General features: G+C 39.8%; 1 protein-coding gene across 9 annotated transcripts in view; it reads right to left on the reverse strand.

Moving 5' to 3' along the window:
* The window catches only part of DAB1 (DAB adaptor protein 1), a 415,295-nt gene that overhangs the window by 115,895 nt on the left and 280,573 nt on the right, over positions 1–18,827 (reverse strand). For 3 of the 9 annotated variants that reach the window (XM_048312664.1, XM_048312662.1, XM_048312663.1), the window contains one exon: positions 8,625–8,737. The exons of the other annotated variants lie outside the window; for them this stretch is intronic. The gene's annotated coding sequence lies outside the window, so the exon portion shown is untranslated. The remainder of the gene's footprint in view (positions 1–8,624; positions 8,738–18,827) is intronic. 9 annotated transcript variants of the gene reach the window in all.

An 18,827-nucleotide genomic window follows, 5' to 3' on the forward strand; every position in this document is an offset into this window, starting at 1 on the left:
CCACAAACCAACCAACCAACAAAAGACTACTGACATGGTACCACACTGGCAAAGAAAAGTTCACTTCATTTTCTAAATATACTGCTTCTTTTGCAAACAATGCTTGTAAGAGTTTTCTGGATTTATTTCAAATCAGTCACAGTAAACACTTTATATTTGCAATCCATAGGTACACAGAACCTACAGGCACCTACACAGTAGCTGAAATTAATGGTACTTTGTGGATACAATATTGCTGCTAGCAAGAATTTTTCTTGCTTCTTTCCAGTCCCATGAGATACTTTTCTCTCTCAGGGAAGATATTTGTAGAGTTCTATAAGCTATGAACACCTGCGACCTTGCAGAGCTTTGTTTATGGTACAGTAGAAAAATATTTTGACAATGGATGTTTTAGGATTTTAGCCAATCACCCCAAGGGGTGGCTGATCCTTTGACCAATTAGGCTATGAAGAAAAAAGTCTACAAAAGAGTTTGTAAAATAATTAAATACATCAATCTTACTGCACAATTCCTGCCTGCTGGATCTCTCCTCTCCTCCCTACCACTGCGGGATACATTAATAGTAGTCCATCCAAAGAAATGCACATTACAGTAGCCCAAAACACGTCAATAAAATGTGAGTCAAAACTCATGTTTCTTACAAGAGATCTGTTAGTCTTCCTGGTGATTTTTTAAAGAGATTTGGTTACTGATGATGTAGCTTGGTTTAACTATAGTGGTGCTCAATAACATCACGAATTGTTAAAGTTGTGTGACATTTCCCTGCACGAGTTCTCCTTTTTATCTCCCTTTTATCTTTACCAAAGGGAAGTGCCAGGGCTGACGTCTTGCATGACACACACGGGAGCAATGGTACACAGAGTTCAACCTCCAGGACCTTGTCCTGCTGCCCCAAGGCATGAGATCATCCTGTCCTCCTCCTCCTCCTCCCCTGCTCACCCAGCAATGACCACAGACAGTGACTGCCTTTATCACAGAACTCTGACTTCAATCCTCCAGCACAGACTGTTTGTACCTAAAGACATCATGTGAAAAGAGAAGTTACTCTGTGACTGCACACACAACTTTTCATTCCACCTGGACAATGATAAATTCAGCATTTCTTCACTGATGTGCTTGGCTCTGGAACAGTCATTTACATTTTTGTGGGTCTCTGTGTGTAATGACACGCAGGAAAAAGCAGCAGTACAGGTGTGCAACAACCACACTGCAGCATCTTCCACAATTCAGCTCACAAGCTGCATTCCTTCAGCACCTCCTCCTGCAAAAGTTACATCAGCAATGCGTGATTTGGGTCTGGCAGCAGTGACTGTGTCTCAAACATGACTTGGGAGAAACAGGAGAGGAAAAAAGCAGGATGTTCAGTTCTAGCTGTGACTTTCAGGTCTCTGTGTGAAAGCAGCATCAGAAAGTGCTTGGAAAGACAAAACACAGTCTTGAGCTGTGAATGCTCAGAGCATTCACTGCTTTATTGAACACTACATTATTAAGAACTACTTTAATAAATAAACCAACCACCCAGAGACTTTGTGGTCCCTCTTTGAACCAAAGACTTCCTTTAGGAAATGTGACATTCAACCAAGAAAAAAAGTCTTTCTCTCATCTCCTCTGGTCCTCCCCATGAATTACACATCACTGGGGATCTGACACCACCTCTGAAGCACAACAAAGCCGCACTATGGGCCCTGAGCCGGCTGGTTCCAGGTACAGCACCTGAAGGCAGCACGGCAGGGCACTGCTTCTGCAGGCCTGAAATGACCAAATTAATCACATGAGAGTAAAATTCTGGCACTGTGCACATTCAGTGCCAGGACACCTGGCTGAAGAAGGCAGGCAGGACTATCTGACAGTTTAATTCCCCAGAAGGAGGCCCAGCTCAAAGTCTTGTGCTGTCCAAGATGATGACAGAGGGGTTGAAGAGAAACTTACGTTGATAACAAATGCTGAACACTTAAAAGCAAATACTTCATATTATAATAGCCATTAAAATATCTTTTTTTTTCACCAAACAGGTATTCCTATCAGGACTGAAGTCAGGAAGGATACCTGATGTCACCAGATTATCAGCAAACACGGGTGGGAAAGCTCAGCCTTCAGCAGCATAGTAACCCTCTGGCACTCTATTCAAAAATATTCAGAACATTATTGGAAGAAAAATTCTGTCTGAAGCTCGGTAAATAAGTCCCACATTTTTTTTATATGAAGTAATTTGGTTCTATTTTTAGCCATTAAAGAACATTTGGATTAACAGATTGAAAAAAGTTCATTCACAGTTTTTAAAATATATATATATGTGACTGTTGCAAACTCTCTCCCCTGCTGCCCATAAAACTAACAAAATCAAGGCAGAAATTACATTTACATAGTCTTGAAAATATTTTAAAATCATCATCATGTGTGATTTCATCTTATTTTACTTATGAGCCCAAAGTTGCATCCTGAATGCCATTTCTATAGAAATTGAGTGCCAAGTATTACCAAGTTGCAATTTTACTGTCTATGTAAAAATACCCTGGCAGCATTCAAGCAAATTAAATTTAAAATTAAACTTCAAGCCTTTGCATGCCACCGTAATATTTCAGGCAACAATTTCAAGAAAGGGAAAGCCGAAAACAGACTGTGCATACACTATAGTTCAAAATAGATCTCTCATGTCAAATGGCACAGTTTTTCCTTTTTTTCCATTAAAGAGTTATTTCAAATCTTCTGCTGAATACATTTCCATGCCTAATGAAACCTCCTCAGTGATTCTTCTTGAATTACTCTGTATGCTTTAACACTGCATACACTAATAGTGTACACATACATACAAATCCACACATAAATGTATGCACTCATGCACACAATATTCATGCAAAAAGAATTAATGGAATTTTTTGACTGCATGCTACCCCCTGTAAATATGTTAAACGTGAACAGTGCTTATGGCTGGGTTCATTAACTAAAAATGCTGCTCTTGTCTGCACAATTCGTGTTGCTCATGTGAGAAGGGATGACATGTAAAATGCTAATTTACAGACTCGGTTCTTTTCAATTTACCATCAGGATTCTCTCCCCATGAGCAAAATCAGGGGTCACTCACTACAATTCTCAGGGAATAACCTGGGTTGAGACCTCACTCAACACCTGGAGATAAAACTCTGTAGGGAGTCTTCTCCAAGAAAAAGAGGAGAGAAAAAAAAAAAGGGTTCTGACTGAGCTCCAAACACATTTTCTGACATGTTCTCAGAGAAAAATAATATCCCAAAAGCCACAGTCCACTGACTGGCAAACATCCCACCTTCCAAGGGAAGAGTCATCATATTTTAGACTAGCAGCTGATACAACAGATAACTCTTCTCACAACTTCAGCTGTTCACCTCCTATTTCTCCTCCAGTCTCTTTCCTAAAATCCCTGTCTCTTGAGCACCTGCAGTCTGAGAGATCTGCTCACATCCAGTCTGAAAGTTACTCTGAACACACAGAACCAAGCATGAAGCTTCACTTTATCAATGAAGTTTGGACCTCAAGTCCCCATTATGGGTCGATGCAGCATTTGATCAACAGATACAATTAAGAGATTAACTTCAAAGCCCCATTATTTCTCCAAACTAGAACACCAGTAGTGCCACCATTCCCTAAAACATTCCAAGATTTCACTCCACCACAGCTGTACCAGCTGCCTCTTCTACAAAAGCCTTTGACACCCAACTACTTCAGAGACCATAAATGGTAACTCATTGCTTAAAAATTAACAAATACTTAAGTACTTGATGTATTTACAATTTCTGAGCAGGTTCACCAGTGGTTTTGTTTCCCTTTCCTGGATGCACCTCTGTGCTGTGTTTAATTTTCCACAGGGTCTCACTACCTCCCTGCCCCTTGGTGTACAAACTATTTTGGTTTCAAAGATCTCTTCTACACAGGGCAAGTTTTCAGCAGGACTTTAATGCCTTTAAATCCCTTCCTGTAACTTCTGTGTTAGTTTATCAGAGCAGTCATTAAGGCTGAGCACTTTAAGGCTGATGGGTATATCTAGGCTAGCCCAACTCCAGCTAATTGCATTCAATTTGACATTCTCCAAGCACTGACAGTCCTCATTCAAGCCGAGTGTGAAAGTTTTTAAATTAGCTTTCACAGTTTGATTCACAGACAGCAAATGCAAAATGGCACAGGATTAATTTTTTTCCCCAACAACACAGTGTAACAAAATAGCCCAAAGGCTATTTTACTTCATTTGCTTTAACTATTAGGGAAGATTCACAGCACAATGTTCCAACAGAGACAAAAGCTCCAGAGGACTTTCAAAGCTTAGTATTGCCCCCATTAATTAAAGTACCATAGGTTTGTACAGCCTTTCCACTTTGTCACTGGATGTTAAAATGAAGCCTAGACCGTTTCAGACAAGCCACAGCCATTACTGCTTAAAACATGAACATGCCAATACATTCTTCTCAATTTTATTACAGATCACATTCTTAATACCTAATAAAGTATGGCACTGGACTTAAAATGGGCTATACAGAAACCCGTATTTTCTTGGGGAAGTACAAATCCTGACTTCACGTGTCATCTGACAATGAGCCTGTTGATCAGTCTGCCTTCATTTGCCAGATAAAAAGAAAACCAGAATATTGGATTTTCTGTTGCAAAAGTGATTTGGTCACTCCCAGCAAAGAGTGGCAGGACAGAAATTTAGCTTTCTTGGCACTCTTTATTTTATTATTGGGTGTGTTTGAGCAGCTCCATCAACAAACTGAAAAGTTCAGGCAAAACCTCATGAAATACTCTACACTCAGTATTTAGGAGAAAAATATTTCTCAAATTTCAGAGGCAAACTAAAATGTCCACTAACAGTTTAGTTTATCTTGCCAAAGTACGTATCGGAATATTTTACATAAGGCCCAAAACTCATAAACAATCTTTAATTCAAATTAGTTCTAATACTCTAATAACTAATAATTCCAATATTATCTAGTAACTGTATCAATAGTGGTAACTCACATCTCAGATGGGGAACTATCTTAAGGTATGAAAATTATTTACAGTGAAATTTAAAAGCAAAAATTTGCATGCAGAGATAGACTCCAGCTTCAGACTCCAGATTCCAGGTATTTACAGCCCAGGATACATAGGTCACATCTGACAAACTGTAAAGTCAAAGGCTTATCTGTAAATGTCAAAATGTTAGTCACTGTGCTGGATGTAATTTAGGTACCTCTTGCCAGGATTCAGAGTAGTAATCTCAAGTACCAACCTAGTTTTATGAGTATTTTCTATTAAGAAGTTACATACTTGCATTACAGTGACTGTAAATATTTCGTAAACAAGAAGGCTTTTTTCACACAGCAAAGGACACGACGAAATGTAAAAATTTCAAAAAACAATCCTCACTGTCTATTTAGGGAAATTTACGCCTAAACCTAGGAAATGGGAATTCTGGTGTGTGATCAATAATCAGAGCCCAAACTAGCCAGGACCAGGCTGTGAAAAGTGAGCCCTGACAGTGCTGGGCAGGCTTGGACAGTGTCCTTGGAGGCAGAGCTGTCACAGTTGGCACATGAGCACCACTCCTGCTGCCTGGATTAAAGTGCATTTGGGTACAGCTACAAGGGCCAGGACAGCAGCTCTCTGTGGTAATAGAGAGCAATTTGGATATGCCTTTATAGACATTTCATGAGATCTTTTGTGATGTAATGAAATGAAAGATGAAATTCACTGAATTAAACAAATCAGAAAACCTAGGTTAACACAAAGTGTGGAACTAAGAAGTGTATTATTTTTAAAAATAAAACTCCTTTGCTCATGCCTTTAGACCATTAGATCTTCTGCATTGCTACAGACAATATAAATCCTTAAGCAATAATGAAGCTTTATACCCTTTTAAATAAAACTCAGGCCACCATATATGGAACTTTTTTGATGGCAAATACAACTCAAATGTTCCCTGAATTAACCTCCAAAACTTATGAAGCTTCATCAGCTCAGATGGCAAGCAACCACGGGTTATTTGAGAGCTAAGCTTGTCAGAAACTGCAGAAGAGAGACAATCCAATTGTCATTGAAACCAATGAACACACTCCTCGGGTCACTTCATGTCAGGTGCTAACAGACATCAGAATCACTGAACAACACACTCACACCAAGTGAGACACCAGTGTTTGTGAATATTTATTGTGATATTTGTGAATATTTATTGTGAATATTGTGAATATTTATTTGTGAACTCTGAATTCTACCAGTTGTAAATGCCACAGTACAGCTGATCAGTGCTGATCATCAAAGTCTCCCAGAGTATTCTCGTTTCTAAAAAAAAGTAAGATGGGGAAAAGTTCCAGTTTTGGTGAAAGTGAATTGTCAATGGATTACTGGGAATTCCAGAGCAGGGAAAAAGCATTCAAGGGGAATGGAAAATGGCCCCATGTAGGATGACTGCATAATGCTTTGCAAATAGGTAGCAGCAGCAAATGTATAGGGTACCCAGCTGTTAAGTGATGCACAGAACATAATCTGACACATTTTAGGTACCAGGATTCTGACAATGCAGATTTTTTTTCCCCCTCCGTCATAGATATTGGCATTAGCTGGAGGTAAAAACATTTCAGCATGATCTTGGCTATTCTTTGGGGATCTTAATGGATAAAAACAATTCCTGATAATAAAGACTAAGGGCCAAAGCAACTTGTATGAAAGCCATTATGAAGTGCAATAAAAGCAGCAAGCACAATATACTGTACATTTCCAGATACATCTCATCTGTTTTTGACATTTTTATACTTATTATACTAATTTTATATTTGGATCCTTAAGCTCCTCAGAGAGTTTGTTTTTTCCTTTCCTCTGGGCACAGTAAGACAGGGACCTGACAGGAACCAGCAGAGACCTTGTTTTGACAAGAATCTCTGCAGAAAAAAAATGGACATATGCATTCAGATCTATCTTCGGACAGCCAAAATGGCTCCTAGAATTTTCCTTTTCTGTTAACTATTAAGTGAACTTAAATTGCAACCCACAGATAAAATACTGCCTTTGAGTTACACACCCACTGCTCCCAGAATGGCAGGGAAAATTCTAGAACCACCGAGTGTGTTTAACAGAGAAGAGGGAGCACTGCTGAAGATGAGGAAGGTCAGATTTGAGGAGATGCTACAGGGCAGCTATTCTCAGAGTGCTGGAAATTAACAGCTGGCAGACAATTGTTGGGGTTTCCCACATAACTTGCTGTCAACCTAAAACATTCCCATGTAAAAGCTCATAGTGCTAATGACAAACAAAACATCTCCTCGTTTTGTTTCTTTCAAACTAACATGACACTGACACTTAGGATTTTTTTCCCCCTGCTGAACTCCTGCTCTGAAAAAAGCACGGCCCACATCCTTTCTGAGGCTGTTTGTCTCCGTTTCCAACTGGAAAGCTCAGTTTTGGCCTCACTAGGACACAGTTCCTTGAAATAATGGACTTTAGTGCTAGGGATGGGAACCATTTCACCTTCTTGCATTTGGCAGGAGTTGATTTCACTAAAGGCTGTCAAGGGCTGTTTTGAGCCCAAAATTACCTAACAATGTTTAACTAAATCACTTTATATTTTACCAAACAGTATCCTTTACATTTAACTGTCCTAGTGCAAAACAAAGTCAATGTTCAAGTGGCAAATCCTCAAAATGAAAGAAAAAGCTGAGTTTCAGAAAAGCTTGGGTTTTTTCCAAGGTACTATCAAGCTACCTCTGTTTTCCCACTAAGTTCAGTGCTGTTTTATTTTGATAGCACTGAAAGGATTGTCAGGTAGAAAACCTTCAGCTCTGCCTTGAGTTACTCCTACTTCCAACACAACCAGCACGAAAGCAGTAGCACAAATCCAAGAAGTGGAATTTCCACAAGATGTTACACTTGCATGAGTAGCTGTTAACGCCAGCTGCAGCAGCCAGAATACCAATTTTCCCATTGCTAAAATTTTAGAAAGCAAAACATAAAAGTGAAGGCAGCTTTATCATTACCTGCCTGTTCTCATTTCAGAAAGCTGGCTCCCCTTACCTTCTTTAAGCATCTACTAACAATTTTTTTCATTGCAGTTCATCTTGAAAATTAATCATCATAAATTTAAAACCATTTTCTTGCACATCTGTCAGGTTGGTAGTGCTATTTCATTTATTACGAGACCACATGATGCATCAGAGCTCAGTATTTGAACATGACATATTTTCACTTTGTTGTGATACCACATTCGAAAATTGTTCCTATCAATCTTTCACTGGAGCCAAAACTTAACTGTCTTGTTCACTGAAACATTAAATGCCAAGTCACACAGATGAATAAAAGCATTTGCAAGATGCAAACATTTGCAAAAGTTTCCTGTTGAAAGGGTCTATAGAAGAGAATCCACCAAAGTGAACCGAGCCCACAGTCAGTACCAAAAGCCACTGCTTGTGCTCATTTTGGCCATCAGATCTCACTGAAAGTTAAATGATTTCATTAATAGGCTGAACTTTTAAGCAGAATTTTGGAAGTGCTTACAGCTCTGATTTCCAAAAAGCATTACAACTGCTGTGCACACGCCAGACTCAGCTCCTGCCCTGCTCCACATCCGTGATTTTCTGCATCGTTCCCAGCAAGGAGCCAAGCCCCAAACGAACAGGCCAGGTACTTACAGTCCCCATAATGCATCATTTTCCCTCTAAACAGTGGCAGCAAACAGGCACCTCCAATACTGCATTACTTTCTTCTCTCATTCATGACGATGTCACACACAGGCTCTTTGATTCTGAAAGAGAAGCATTTCCCAGGTTCTGAGGACGGAGGTGCCCCGGCCAATCCATCATGCTTTGTGTGCTAATGATAGACTCATGCAGACGAGGCACCAGGAGCAGTCAGAGGCAGCAGGCATGAAAAGGAGTGAATCAACTGTCAGGGGTTGTGATCTGAAGGACTGCAAGGCTGTGATTAGAATTTTCAATCAGGACTTCCACAATTCATCACGCTACAAGGGAAAGGGGGGGGACACACATACTTCTTCATCAGCCCTTCCTGCTATGGGCAAAGCGAGTTCTGAGGTGTTTAAATAAAAGGAAATCTGAACGTCTTATGCTCGAAAGCAGGTGCTCTTCAGGGAGCGGAGAGTAAAGGATTTTCTGGGACTGCACAGCTACTACTTTTTGTCTGCACACTCAAGATTACGTGCAGCACAGCCTTTGAGATTATGAGAAATAAAAAAAGCTCTTCCTCTCTCTCCTCTTACAGGTGCACTCACAGGCACCTGAGCAAAAAGCAGCCCTGGAAACCTTTGTGTGTTGTCTTTAGGGATACGAAAAGAAATACAACCCTCCAGGAATCCTTCATCAGAATTTGCTAACACGCTCGGTGAAACTTTAGAAAATAAAAAGGCAGAGCTCTTTACAAGGCAAGGATTCTCATAACCTGTATGGAATCACCTGCAGCACTTGCCAGGAGGCATTCAGTCACATCTTCCAAATGCAGAAAGGACCAGCAAGTTTACTGAGTGCACAAGATCACAGGAACCAAACACGTGGTATAACCCTGTTTTCCTCATGGTATTTGTTTGCCTTGGTACTGCAGCCTCTGACTCAGAGAAAAACTCAATTCCACAACTCAACAGGGCTTGGAGCTGGGCTGGTTCTGCAGCTCTGCTGCAGCCTCCCTTCTGAAACCATGGGGAAGTCACAAAAGCTCTGCAAGTATTTTGCTGCTTCTTTCCTCTCCTTCCTCACCTATGAAATGTAATAACTCTGTCTCTCCAGACACAAATTCGGCAAGAACTCATCTCCAAAGAGGATTTGCTGCCTCAGAGAGCCTGTCCCCAAAACAATGCCAGCCCAGCAATTAGAAACTGGGTGCTGGTAGCTCAAATGAAGTGCCCCAAGGTCTGTATCCATGTCACTACAGTCTTTGACTCAAAATCCAGATCCAAGTCACAAGCTAGGCAGATTAGACATTTATTGAAATATATGAATGAAGCATTATTTTAAAAGGCAATTTTCATGTTGAACTATGAATAATGAACAGTAAAGACAGATCTTATTTACATAATTAATGTTTCAGTTATTGATACTCCTTCAGAGGGTCACTAGACATTTTTCTCCAAGTTAATTAATTAATAAAGCAACTCCTTTTATGTAGGTAATTGTAATCACTTCAATACTCAAAGGCATGTAAAATATCTGGCTTTTTTTCTTTAATGTTGCAACCTGAGTGACACAACAGTCATTTGCATAAATATAAACATGGAATGGGTCCATTTAACTCCTGGCTAGAAAAAAATCCTTTGAAACTAACAGGAAAGAAATACATTAATTAAAGACAAACATGGGCAAGACCACCTTTTGTCCCTGCATCACATCACATTTCCCTAACACAAATCTCAGCTTCAAGACACTGAATCACTCATGGTGCCAATCTGTCCTCACTCTTAGCTGAAGATTGCTCTGAGGAGACAGAATAATTTGGGAAAGAACAGACTTTATGGAGAAACAAAGAGAAACTAGAAAGCTGTTAGCAAGCAGAAAGCTTTAAATGCTCAACATTTCATAGGTAACACGAACTTTTTCTTTTTCCATTAAGAAATGCACTAACGAATCCCGCAAACAGAATCCTGATCCTGCAAAAATGTGTTACAGAAACTCCTACTGCTCATGTAAATCCCTCTCAACCCAGGTGAGAGTGTTACTTTGCTCAGCAGCCAAAGTTTATTTGCTCTTGCATCAGATCAGGCCTCATAAAAAACAATCTGGAAAGGATTACTGGATGCACTGCTTGAGGAAGGTGGGACAGCTGAGAGGTTATAATTTTTTATCATATTATTCTTAAATCATTAATTCCTTGTACTCATCCCATTGCTGACCTTTTCTATCTGCATCACCACACAGAGGTGCCAAAAAAGCATCTTAGGAGGGAGGTCCAGGTGCTCCCCTAAAGAACAGCTACACAGTCCTCCAAAGCCAATTATTTGTTGTTAAAATTTCACCTCGAATATGTCATTTGTTGTGTGGTTTAACGAATGAGAGAAAGGGGTAGAAGATGTTGATATTTGAACCCTGACTAGCTCATAACCAGTCACATCATTCTGCTATTTCCTCATCAGAAAACTGCTGTTGTCTCTACTATCAAGCATTCTAAAATATAATTTGGGATTTTTTTTTTCCTGTTTGCTACAGTGCCTAGGACCATGGGGGAAAATGAAGGCAAGGAGGGCTCCAATCCACGTCCACAGCTCTGAGGAATGGGATAGCAATACAGATAATAAATGTTATTATCTGTATTATGCACTCATCTGCACCATATCAGCTGCTAAAACCTTGCAAATATTCCTGACACCATCAAGAACCATTTCAACCTGTTTTCAGACTGTAAATCTTATATCTGATCTCCATCCAAGAGATTATAACAAAATGTGAAATAACCTAAATATTGAAAGCCATTTGACAGGAAATAGAAATAGATACTGTAGGGAAAAACACATTCCAGGCTTGCAAATTCTCTCTTCTACGTAATCCTTATCCATATCCTTCCAGGGGACTATTTGATATCTCTCTCTCTCTCAGTGTTTTTCACCACTGCAGATCTTTTCAGCCAGCAGTTGGTTGTGTTTTCAACTGGTGGCTCCAGCAAGTGGCATTCCAACCATGCAGGAGTCAGGAATGCAGCCTCTAAGCAGGTTATGAATAAACCACTCAGGTATTTTCTGTGTTTCTCAGTAATTACTCACAGCCACGGAGCACAACAGAGATCTGCTCCTTCAGGGCCTCACTTCCAAAGGATCGATGTGCTGCAAACAGGGGCACTACAGGACTTAATAGCAAGTTTTAAGTGCTTCTCACAAGACAAGAGTCTCCTCGACAGCCTTCTTGCAGGTAGCCAGAAGCTAAAGAGCTGCTCTTAGCGTATATTTGTGCCTTTTGGCCAAAATCACACTTCCTAAACACAAAGAAGCGACAATGCACAGATGCAAGAGAAGATATAAATGAAATTCCAGATTAACAAAGCTCCATTAAATCAATTTAGCAATTCCATCTCCAGGGATAACAATTTGGCTTGCAGTGGTAGGCTAAATAATGCAGTTGAACACATTAAGAATAGATCTGTATTCAGGCTGAATGGACTGTTAGCTCAGGAAAAAAAAGACAGGAGGGAAAAGAAATGCTGAAGTAGCTGTTTCCTGCCCACAGCACATTTTCTCTTCTCCTTTATCTTCCAAAACTATCGTGATCATACAGCTATCAACATATCATACACCTTCCCTGTGAAAGAAACAGAATAGGCCTCAAAATCTGTGTCTTAATGGGTGCCATGAAAAGAAATATCAATTGATCTGGATGCATAAAACATCCAGAAATCAGTGTAATCAAGAAGTGGAGCTTCTCCTTTGCCATCTTGCAAATAGCAAGGGCTGCTTTTGTATTTTATTATTTTATACTGCAGATACTTTCACTTTCCCTGAGTGCATTTAGCAGCAAACACAGAGATTTCTCCTCTGACCAAGAGGCAAGTCCCCTTCTCTCTCCCTGCAGTCAGAGTTTCAGTTTTTCATGAGACAGTAAAAAGTTTCTCTACTGTCAGCACTAAAAGCTTCTCCTAAAGTAGTTCTTTCTCTATGTAGCTGCATTTCCATCAAATTTTAGTGCATACTTTTTTTATGAAAGTGTTTGACAACCTCAGGATTTAGGTTAGAAAAAGAAGATGAAATGTAGGCTAGGCTACAGGGGGCTTTCTAGGGAATACCCCACTAAAGCAGTCTCCTGATAGCTAAGGTATCTTCCCTGCTATAAAAGCAGTGATTGTTGAGCACAGATTTTCAGGGGGCTCTGGAGGTTTAAAATCTTAGAAAGACCTAATTTCATTCAAAACTATCTGCTGGCTTCCCCTGGATTTTATATGAGTTCAGATGGAATACAGAAGGAATGATACACCATTAGCAAAAAACTTCAGTTGAATTTTCTTTCTCTTATAAACATCATCTAATGCTGTCAGGTTTGTTACACAATATTTATTGTTCTGACTATCCAAAGAGGATTAATTTTTTTGAGATTAAAACCAGCACATCAAGAGGGGTGTAAAATTACATGATTTCTATTGCCTCAAAGTAGGCAATGAAAACTTTAATGTATCTGTTCCTATCCCAGGCATACCCATGAATATTTTTAAAGCACAGATATAATATTCCACCAATGTTTTTACTCCTATTTTTGCTCTAGTTAAAATACATTTTCAACTCCAGAAGGGATCAATTTGCACAGATATTTACACCACCTGCCCCATTGCAATTCATTGGGTCCAGTTTAAACATTCTGCAATGCCAGACTCCTGAATACAGTTAAAACTTCACAGGTGTTTACAGTAACTAGACAGACAACAAAGAATTCCCAACACCCTGCCTTTTAATGCTTCACATCTCTTCTTTTGTGAGCAAAACCCTGTAAGTGAAAGGATTCCAGACTCATCCTTTGTGCTGCCTTTTCGGGACATGCTGAGCATCACACGCTTCCCAAAGCCCGTGTGCAGTGAGGGTAACAAGACACACTCCTGTGGGGTTCTTTTCCCTTTCTCAAGAGTTCAGTGTTTATGTGTGACCTCCAGTGTTTAAGTGATGACTATTCAGCGCATCACTTACAAAAAACAGCCATTCTCATTTCCTTTACACTCCTCCTCGCAGAAATAAATCAGTATCCTGACTGATTGAAACACTTAGCTGCCAGTCATCCTGCTTTGTCCCTTCGCTGCCTCATGCCAGCCTGTGAGAGCTCTGGAGATGCAGGGAAGTGATTAAATTGCAACACGGAGCCCTGAGAGCAATAACTAAGTGCGCGGTTATAAACAAATAACACCGTTCTTCATAATTCAGTGAAATGCATTATCTGATTTTGTGTGTGGCTCTGAGAGGCAGTCACAGCAGCAGGGCTTTTTTACTAATGCAGTAACATTACTGCTTAATGGTGGAAAGCACAGGAGAGCAATACATGGCCTACAAATAAGAGTAAAATGTGCAAGCTTAACAATACAAGTTTATCTTCCTTATGAATTACCTAGGCAGTGCTTTTATTGTATGAGATCCATTGTTTCCTGATCTGCAAATTACTTCCTGAATCTGTTAACTATAATGGGATAAATGCATTTTTCAGTCTTGCCCTCTGAAAAAGAAAATAAACAAACCCACAATAAATCAGTCTAAGCAGGTGAGACTGAACTGGCAACAAGGCCAAGGTATTTCAAGTGTGCAATCTCTGGCTCCCTATAACGCTAAAGGATTTTTTTTTTTGAAGGTGGGAGCACAGAGGTGAAAGGATTTAAGTGTAAATTATCCAGTGATAGTGCAATTCTGGAGTATTACCAGTATTGCGTGTGAAAGATTATTGAAGATCAGGTAGGATTTTTCCAGCCTTACTTCAGTCCCCTCCAGGGAAACAAATTCTGCAACGCTCCGTAAGAAATAAAGAACAACCTGAGTATGTTAAAAGATTCATAGATATAATTCCATGAACTACAAGCTTTGTAACTCAGACACCTCAAAGTGCACAACACTTTCATCACAGTCCTTGCATTTCATGTGTCTTTGAAGGATGACATTTCCACTCCCTCACTTAGCATTTGCATGCCTTGAATTCTCTCGTAAGGGCCCAAGAAGAGTAATATTGGTTGTATTTACGTATCTTCCTCCCCCTAAATTCCAAAACCCATCCCAAATTTATTTACCTAAGCAAAATGCTTCAGCCATGTACAGCCATTAAAAACACCATGATTATCCTGAGAAAGATAAGAAGCCAAACACCAGTGTAGTTTAAATTCTTCTCCATCAACAGAAGTCAAGAGGACTCTTGGTATCAATGACTCTCATGCTCTGTCTCACAGGAGTCATCAGATATAACACATTTTCTATTGACTAAACCCACCAGTCCCAGAGTACCTCAGTGAGTACATAATCTGAACAAAATCCACTCTTCCAGTTACCTCAGACCAAAAAAAAAAGCCATAAACCAAAAATCCCAAGCCCAATACTACTTACAATAAAAGAGATTTTACATTTGTCCAGGACTACTCCTTCATACCAAAATCCCACTGCACTATCACCCCTCCTGCAGCCTCCAGAAGGAACTAGAATGCATTCACATTTCTAAAAGTATTTTCCCAGAAAATGGACTGTTTCTTTAATTACTGCTTTGAACTGAAATTACACAGAACAGTGGAAGTGACAGCAAGAGGTTCATCTTTCCATCAGGGCACCCAGCAAGCTGCTGAGTTTGAATGCATAAAGTACAAGAGTCAGAGCAGAGAAAAAAGGGATCGACTCTGACGTGAAGTCTTGTATCACAAGAAGCAGAAGAGAAGAATTTGTGATTGCTGTTTAATAATGGAGGACTTGGGAGGTTCAGCCTGGGAGTCAAGATGTAAAATCAGCTTCCAGGGGCGGGGGGTGGGGGGGGGGGAGCTTAAGAGTGGATGGAGGCAATCATCTGTGAGGAAGGAGCTGCATCCAGATAAAGAGCCACGAGGAAAGGAGAGGGACTAGAAAACTGGGATTAAGAACTCACACAAAGAGCTGGCATCTCATCTGCCTCTATTTAAGGTCACAAAGAACACAGCAGAAGCTGCTGTCACAGCTTCTAAATTAAACCAAATGGTGTAGGTCCACAGGAAAAGAAAACCTTGTCTTGAGGATGCACATGGATCTCAAGACAATAGGATTTGATGTTCCTCCCCAGAAAGGAGTTGTATCTTCCTTACTGTATTAAAAGCAAGATCATCCTACCATTACTGCTGTACTTCTTGTTGAATATCGTAAGCTGAATTATTCCAAATACTTAATTTCATTAGATGAATTTTCTAAGAAGACATAAATTAGGGCATATGGTTCATAATATTTTCACTTCCTTTCCCTGTAACCCATTTCACTAGTTTTACACTTCATCAATTTAAGCATTATGGTTAATAGGTAACGTTTAATTCTGTCAAAGGAGGAAAAAAATCCAAGTGTCTCATTAGGAAGCTCTGATGGCTATTTCAGAAAGTAGTGCTACATTTTTCTACCTATGTCCAATAGAGATGAAGACACTGAAGTTGGAAGCACGTGCAGAACTTACAGGCTTCTGTGCAGGGCAAAAGCTTTTTTACTGCTCACTTGGGCACGAGGAAAAGTGGATCCCTGGGGGACAGAATCCCTGGGAGATTTACAGCTACACAACAGCAAAAGCAAAGCACTAAACCAGAGCACAATAATGTCTGTTTTACCACAGAATAAAATCAAGGGAAAGCAACATTTTATTTATGTTAAGCACAACACATTCCTACAACAATAATATATGAAGATTACCTAATGGCAGGAACAGCATCTCTGACTAACTCCAGGAAAAACATCAGTAAAGCTGTTTTCTACCCAAAACTATGCACTGAAGTGTGGCAGTAATCTTTCAAACACCAACAGGTGCCAGAATGTCACACAAGAACAAGAAACACATGAAAAAGCTTTCACAAAATATAAAGGAGGCTGAGTTCTCCATTACACACACTGTCTGGCTTACAATCACTGCAAAAATTTACAAGGAGCTGTTTTACAAATCTTTGTGATTACGTGTGAACTCCACTTCCTCAAAATAAGCAAGATACATTTCTGTCACATACTAAGAATGCTTCTACAGGTGGTATTAGTGCCTTAAAAGCCCCAGTAATCAATCAGAATTATCACAGGAGGGGATTCAGTCATGTCAGGTTTTTGAATGACAGAAGCATGCGGGGCTTCGTACTACAAAAAGAGTGTTCAGAAATAGAATACATAATCTAATCATCTACTCACACTCCTGAAGAAGTGGGCCAGCAGATAAAAAAACCTTTGAAAAAACCAACAACCAAAATGTATCCCACTCCAGTTTATTAACACATCATTAGACTGTTTCACAAGTTGCTGTTAAATATAAAATTATTCACTGGAGAAAAGGGAGGCTGTGAGTAGTAACACATTGTACCTGTAATAGCAGCTGTTTCTTTTCTGCACCCTGATTCTTCCCTGAGCTGCTTTCCCCGTTGTATTTCTGAAATTCTGGGTACACTGTAACACAGCTCCTAAGGCTATAACCACGAAATGTAACAGGCTACTTTAAAAAGACAACCTTTGGCAGGTGAGGTTTGAGGTGTGAGGGTCACAAGGCTCTTTTATAGGTGCCAAGAATTAAGATTTGTCTTCCCAAGTGTGATGCACAGCAAAGGAAGGACATGGTGCTGTAGGAGCAAGTCCAGAGGAGGCACCAGGGTGATCAGAGGGATGGAGCAGCTCTACTGTGAGGAAAGGCTGAGAGAGCGGGGATTGTTCAGTCTGCAGAAGAGAACCTTGGTTCAGAAGTTTCCCTCTCACGTTACTGCACAGAGATGCTTTAAGAAACTTTACAAGTTATTACCACTACCTCACTAAAACGTTAGGCCAGCATTTTTCATTTAAAGGAAATTTCCTCTAAAAAAGCACTTTGTGAACTCTACTAGAAATTGCAAGGCATTTCAGTCTCCCTTGTCTACTCCTCAACCTTTTATTACAACAATAAATAATATATGCAGTAGATTAATATTTAGAAGAACTTTACTCTCCTACTTGCATCGCTCTTATAAATTATTCTATTAATGAGTTATTTGATCTCAACATATTAGCACAAAAATTACATTGTTCTCTGTACTACTCAGTAACCTATGTGCCTGCCTTCTGCTAAAAGCTTCTTTTCAAAGTGCTATTATTAATTGTCAAGCATTGGAACTGTTCCTCCAGACATTATCCCCTTTACTTTCAAGACAGGCAGACAAGATTTTCTCCACTTTTTGCAAGTCATGTACAACCTAAAGTACATCTGAATACACAATTCATTCTATTTAGCACTGTGCTCTCCCTAATGTGCCCAGTGTGGCCAACTTCTTACAGGAAGCGATTGCTGGAACCATCAGGACTCAGCAAGATTAATACACACTATGTTGTCATGTCTGCATCTTATCTCATGCAGTGATACTGGAATAAAGATGCAGTCCAACAGAAGTGTGCCAGCAGTGACCAAACCTGTACAACCATCTCCTGGAACTCTAGGCTGAACTTCTTCATGCTGTATTAATGTTAAAACTACAGAGCTATCAGCTTCTGTTCCCTGCTGACTGTAGTTTAATTTTAAGTTGCTCTTTTCACCTAACTCCTGCAACATTCACGTCCAAAGTGGGAAGGAATCCTCCAGACATCCTTGTTTCAGTTCTCTTGGTTTCTTCCAGCATTGTTTGAATACACAACAGTGAACTACACTGATCTCCAGAATGGTTTTTTGGAGAAGAAACCAGACATACACTAAATCAGCACAATTCCTGGTGGTTTCTTGATGCCTGTTTCTCATAACAAACCAAACCTCAGATTGTCTTGGAAAAATCCAGTGCCAGTCTTTCTCATGAAAATGTATGTGCACCTATGAAAATAAGAGCCATTCACTGTCATTCAGCCTAAGAATACATCTCCTTAATAAATTAATAAGTGATTAATCACTGTGAAGCAGCCAAAGGTCATCCTAGCCCAACAAAATGAGAAAAAGTCTTACAGGTAGTCCAAAACAGACACTAAAATTGATATTACACCTGCTTTACTCATTGACCACATCGCAAGTTATGTACACACTTTCAGCCATAAAGAAGGAAATCAACATTCTACACATCAGACAAATGACCCTACCTGTACAAATATTTCCCTTCTCTGTACTGTCCTTCTTTCCATCTCCACCAAAAAGCTCCATCTACAAACACTGATTAGCAGAATCAGCCACCCACAATGTGTACGGGTCACTTGCAGTCTGTTCTTTGAACTAGAGATGATCTTTGCAATAAAGAACAGAGTTCTC

This window comes from Corvus hawaiiensis, chromosome 9, assembly GCF_020740725.1.
Source record: "Corvus hawaiiensis isolate bCorHaw1 chromosome 9, bCorHaw1.pri.cur, whole genome shotgun sequence".
NCBI lineage: Eukaryota > Metazoa > Chordata > Aves > Passeriformes > Corvidae > Corvus > Corvus hawaiiensis.